General features: G+C 43.4%; 1 long non-coding RNA gene across 1 annotated transcript in view; it reads left to right on the top strand.

Moving 5' to 3' along the window:
• Positions 1 to 1,147: 1,147 nt before the first annotated feature.
• Positions 1,148 to 5,905, top strand: part of LOC125758724 (uncharacterized) — an 18,079-nt gene continuing 13,321 nt past the window's right edge. Inside the window, exons 1-2 of the long non-coding RNA XR_007416353.1 lie at positions 1,148 to 1,292; positions 2,143 to 2,264. This is a non-coding gene — a long non-coding RNA (uncharacterized LOC125758724). The remainder of the gene's footprint in view (positions 1,293 to 2,142; positions 2,265 to 5,905) is intronic.

A 5,905-nucleotide genomic window follows, 5' to 3' on the forward strand; every position in this document is an offset into this window, starting at 1 on the left:
TTGCAATTTCATACCGAGCTGCGTCTTGAGAGGTTCGTGCATGCTCGCGTGCGACTGCAAATCTTTCTAGCCTCTCCAACGCAACATGCCTAAAAAGAAAAAGACAACCTGTTCCATGACGTTATGCAAAAAAACTCGTGCAATGAAAAGGCATCGATGCTCATTCAGAACTTCTACGGATCCAGTATGCCTGCAAGAGTGGGCGTGAAACATCAAGGGAGGTCCCTCATGTGTACATAAATTTCATTTGACTGTTCGCTGATTCTTACTTTTAATTAATTATTTTTCTTTTTTATATGCACCTATCTTTTCCTTTCACTGTTTACTCACCTTCTGCGCGAAAATATCTGTCTTTGCGTCTCATTCACTGCTCATTTTATTTTTGTTCTTGATGTAACCGCTATAATTGTCAATGAATATTTCAATCATTGTACTCAAACATTACTGCGTGAAAAAGAATGTTAATCAACTAGAACGGAAACCCCGAATCTCCTACATGTTTGTTCTCTACGCCAGCATGTGCCCGTTCAGAAGAAGCTAACCTGCCCGCATAGTCTCCAGAGTTTTCTTTTCTTCGTTTTACAATTTATCAGCGCCATGTGTGGCCTACACAACGAGCTTATACCGCAACTACAAAGCTTGGTTTCAACGGGAAACTCCAAAGAGCGTTTATCAGCGCCATGTGTGGCCTACACAACGAGCTTATACCGCAACTACAAAGCTTGGTTTCAACGGGAAACTCCAAAGAGCGTAGGCTCACACGCCCGAAAGCACGCCAGCGAGCGGCAGCGCCGTCTGCACGCTGGATCGCGCAATCTTTCCACCTGGCAGGCGCGCTCACGACACTAAGGAGACCTTCCTAGCCCGTATAGTTCTGCGTTCGTGTGATCGTCGTGCCGAGTTCTGTTTGTGCGGTCGACTTTTAACGCGCTGCCTCGCATTGTGTGTATTGTGTGTTGTATTTCGTGGTTACTGACGTAAGCGCAACTATACGCGGTACCAGGCAAACAGTCGCCAGATGCCGACCGTGCGACTTCAATCTCTGCGACTGCTTTGTTCGGTGTGACCGACGGACGCGATTCATAGTTTTGAAGAACACCTTCTTCAAATGTTTCCGCACGTCACTGAGTAGCAGCGCCTCAATCCTTTGTCGACGACGCGTTCTGTGGCCCTGGAAAATGCCTTGACGCTCGGGGACGGCCGGTAGCTCGGCGATTCCTCGCTTGGCGCACCATTGAAAACCGGCGGTCATCCAGCAGTGTACGCTGCCAGCGTATTTTTTATTGCCAGAGGTAAGTGAACGTTACGCTTCGTACATTGTGAGTTATTGTTATTGTAGTACGCCTTGTCGCCGAAGAAAATCGCATAACGTGTTGGTAGTGTATGCGGTTGTAGTTGTAAGGATTGTGCTCGCGCATGACATTTGTCAAGAACGTAGTCGGTAGCGTTATAAAGTTTTGGTAATTAGCTCACTTGCACGCACTGCTCTAGGCTAATATTTGCTGAAAGGAGACAACATTTTTGTCAGGCTCACCATTGTCATGCGTTTTATGCATGTCTCTTGACAAATTACTTGGAGTAACGCCGTGAAACCGAAGCTTCAACATCCATTTCGTTCGCACGAGCTCTGAAGGAATAATCATCAGCCACCGTGTGAATCGTGAATCGGTACAGTGGGAGAAATAAAGTGTATTTAGGGATGTTTTCTTTAGGCGTGCATTTTATTTGTCATTAAATAACGCGACCCTCAAAAGCGTTTAGGTTAGCATTCTTGGACATTGCTTATCATCTTTCAAGCAATAGATAACATAGATTTGCTAAAAATGCAATTTCTGCAGCATGACATTGTATTTTGTTCAGTTGGTTTGCCCCATTTTTATCCTTTATGCACGTTGACCTAATTTGACAAGCCCTACTTCAGCTGAATTTTCAATTGCTTTTAGCACATATAGTGCGTCCGTGTATTGAAGTCCCCCCTCTCATCGCATAATAATAGCTTGTGAAGAACAACGCTTGTCTTGAACTAGCCATTTATCAGAGCTCTTCCTCCGTCCTCAAAGGACAAGGTGCTGCTGGCACACCTGGTTCGGCTTTTCTTAACCTTTTTTTTTGAATGCTGAAGTTTTTTGCAACGTACTGCAGGTAGCAAACAGCAGTGCCACAACAAACAGTGGAGTGCTGACCATGCAGTCCAGAAGGTGGCTGAGGCAAGTATGCTATAGGAGGTGCTTATTCAGGCAGAAGCATCTGTAGCCAACGTAAAGGTAATGTACAAAGTCCCTTTAATGAAGAAGAATCTTGTTTTGAGCTAGTCATGTCGAAGGGAAACAATGAGCGCTAGATAATTGAGATGGAAATGCAGAGTAACAATGTTATGTATGCCAGCAACCAACTTAAGTTTATTCATGCAAAAGGGTATTTCCAACTGGTTCATTTGGGCGAAGAGCCCACAGTTTCCACGAATGGGCATACCTGGTAGCCGTTGCACATCCTGTTACTGTGTTCTCGCACTCATTATTATGTGCCACTTACTCTTGTGACGTTCCACCAAGGGGAAATTACTTCACATAAACAGCAGCGAGAAGGCTCTTGCTAGCCAGTTCAATTAAGACAGCGTTACCGTAGCTTTTAGTTCCAGTAAACCAGCTAAGCTGTATAGAAGAGCGTACTCCATGTTTGTGACCATGGACAGTGCATTTTGCCTGGGAACATGGCTTAGTTTTGCAAAGGAAATGTTGCCTTTCTGTAAAACGTGGTACTGGGAAATGGCATTGTGCCAAAAATATTAAGGTTTTATGACTTCTTGCAGCATGCATTGTTGTACAGGGATGTTAGCGTTTTCATAAATGCAATGCATGGTGCCTGAAGAATATAGCGGCCCACTTTAAATTTATAACTTCATGATTTCAGTATCTGGGACAGACTTTACTGTATACGGTTTGTTCTGGAAAGCTTCAACCTATCTTGCAATTCTTCAAGGCCAATACTGAATTTGCTGTGTACATTTGGCTGCACATTCTCATCACTTATGCTAAAAACAGGCTTGAGTGATGTGTGGAATTCTTGTCAATCAATTTTATTGATTACCTCGGACGATCTATTCTGCTCCCACAGTTATTGGGTGCTTTGTGTGCATGTGCTATGCATGCTGGAAATGAAACAGGGAATGCAGCTGGCAGCATCAACGAGTACAATGCCCATAGGCTATTATGAGGTGCGAAATGTTGCCACCTGCTAAATTGACATTATGTGTGCATGGTACAGCTGATTGTGTAATTTAGCACTTTCCAGCTACTTACGCAGTTGGAGCAGATGTCGATCATGGTTACTGTGGTATGGCACGGCCACCAAGTTTCGTGCATTCGCATACCAGGAAACCTGACACGAAAGTAACGTATTGCGTGATGGCAGCTAAGTGAGAACGAATGAGTTGTCTTCTCTGTACATTTGTCAATACCATGACACAGGCTTGTTAAGTGCATTCAAGCGGCTTTAGCAATGCACTTGCAGCTACAGAGCCAGCTAAGGCAGCCAATTTCATCATCAGAGTCACTCTTCAAATCCCACTTTCCATAAAGGGCATTGTTTTGCGATAGCTTAAGGTCAAAACTTGCTCAATAAACACTTCTTGGTGTCTGACATTACATGACTTATGATAATGTTATATCTCATGTGAAATTATGCCATTGTTTTTTTTCATATTCTTACTTGCACACACACTTTACGACTGCACCCTCCCCAACGAATCTTTACTAGTGCTACATTCTTGTTATGGGTTGAAAACAATGATTGAACTAAAACCAGGTCAAGGAAAGCAGTAATGATGCCCTGTAATGTAGGAGGATGCCGTTATTGCAGTGTTTAGTCTAGAGCTGTAATTTAATGAGGAAAGGGCAGCAATGTAGGTCATCTGTCGATATTTGCAGACCATAATTGTGTTGTGGTCATTTTGTTATCGCAGGAAGCATCTTCAAAAAGCACTGCTACAAGGATGTGAGCAGCAGTTTCCCTTCAACGAACGGGTCAAATTCATGGAAGCCACGTGCCTGCTGCTTCTGGCCTACACAAACATGCAGCCACCATAGTAAAGTTCTTGCAAAGGTGTGAGACATCCCTATGCTGCATCGATTGAGCATGTTAATTGCCTGTTTTTTATAGCTTATAGTAATATGTCTACAGTGTACTTCCTTCTAGTTATATTTACATTCTCTTAGAGGGCCAGTCAGCAGGCTCCGACTTTTTTTTACGCCTCCCAAACAAGCTCGCTAATTCGTACAGAGGGCCGCAGGAATCACATTGTGCGAATGTCAGACACTCCACTTCTAAAAACAATAACCGCACCTCCTCTTCAGCGCTTGACCAGTCCTCTTTGCTAGCAAAGTGGTGTAATGTTGCCTATGAGCAACATTAAGTAACGCTGACTGTTGAATAGTCCTCTGCAATACGAAACGGCATTTTGGCTTTGTGATGATGCAGTATCTGTGGTTGTCACAAGTGTTGCGAATTGGTTTATCTCGCCAGTGCTTTGACTGTGCTTCCTCACCGCATCGCTCTGGCACAGTGGCACACCGAGGAAGCCCCTCTTCAGGATGATCAGGCTGAGCGAGAAACTGAAACCAGCTGGAATGTTTGTTCTATCCCCTGTGGCTTCATTATTACACCACTTAATCAAAAAATTCATGTGACAACATGTTCACGTTGTACAAGCGTGCAGTTGTCACAAATTTCAGACTCCGGGGTTGTTTAGGGGCCCTTTAGCCTTAAATTATGAATGGTAAATTCACACGTCATGTGGTGTTCTTGCTTTATTTTTTGCAATGCTGATTTTTAAAATAGCATGTCAGCTTCTGTGAGTGGTAATTATACATTTATCATACAAAACATCCTGCTATATTCAACAAGTGTTATTATAGATTTTTCATGGCACCAGAGCCACCTGCTTTTTGCCGTGTGGCAGCTACATGGAAGTTCATTGCTATGCTGCTTTGTTTAACTGATATCTTTTCAATCAATGCATCTCACAGTCCAGGGTGTTTGGTGTATTTGCATCTTGATGTGTTTAATATCATACAAGTGATGGATTTTTTTCTGTCTTCTAGTGTTTACTTTGCAGCTATTTAACTGTTGTTTTCAGGGGCATATCTAGACAGGAACATCAATTCTGCTAAGCTTTGGTTCGAAAAGAGATAATGAACAGGAGTTCCTTAGGTGCATGCCCTGAGCACCAGCCCTTTGGATTACAGAAATATCTAAACTGCATAATGTCTGCAGCTCCTTGCTTAATTGCATGTCTTTCTTCAACCTACAGCTCTTTCCATAATCCTTAACATTAACCTACATTACCAAGTGAACATCCCCCGCTGCAATACAGTGGTTATAATGGTCAGCTGCTGATCTGAACTGTGCGGGTTCGATCCTTGATGGAGTGGTTGCACTTTCGGTGGAGGTGCAAATCCTAGAGGTTCCTGTGCTTTTAATTTGACGTCTACATTGCAGAACCCCATTGTTATTATTACATCAGCAAGTGGACAGAGTGGTAATTCTAGATTGTATACATATTTAGTATAACAGACAGCTGAGCTGGTTGGTAGGTATTCATGTTAAAAAGGCAGGGCATGCAAACATGGACACAAGAGAGAAACCAAGACACCACTAACGCCACTGGAAAGGTGGACAGTGGCACAAAATAAAGTAGACACAGAAAACTTATCTGTGCATGCCCAGGCAGAGGCGATACCTATCAATCTGGCCGCGCGATAGTCTACGTGAGAGATAACTGCTTCAAGCATTTGATTTTTCTTTTTATGCTAGTTAATCGACGGTTGGCTCTCTTGTGCACTGCCATTATCGATATGCCAAGGGCCTCGCATTGGACGCATTTCTTCATTCTGTTGCTTGACAAACC

The sequence above is a fragment of the Rhipicephalus sanguineus genome, chromosome 5, assembly GCF_013339695.2.
Source record: "Rhipicephalus sanguineus isolate Rsan-2018 chromosome 5, BIME_Rsan_1.4, whole genome shotgun sequence".
Lineage (NCBI taxonomy): Eukaryota > Metazoa > Arthropoda > Arachnida > Ixodida > Ixodidae > Rhipicephalus > Rhipicephalus sanguineus.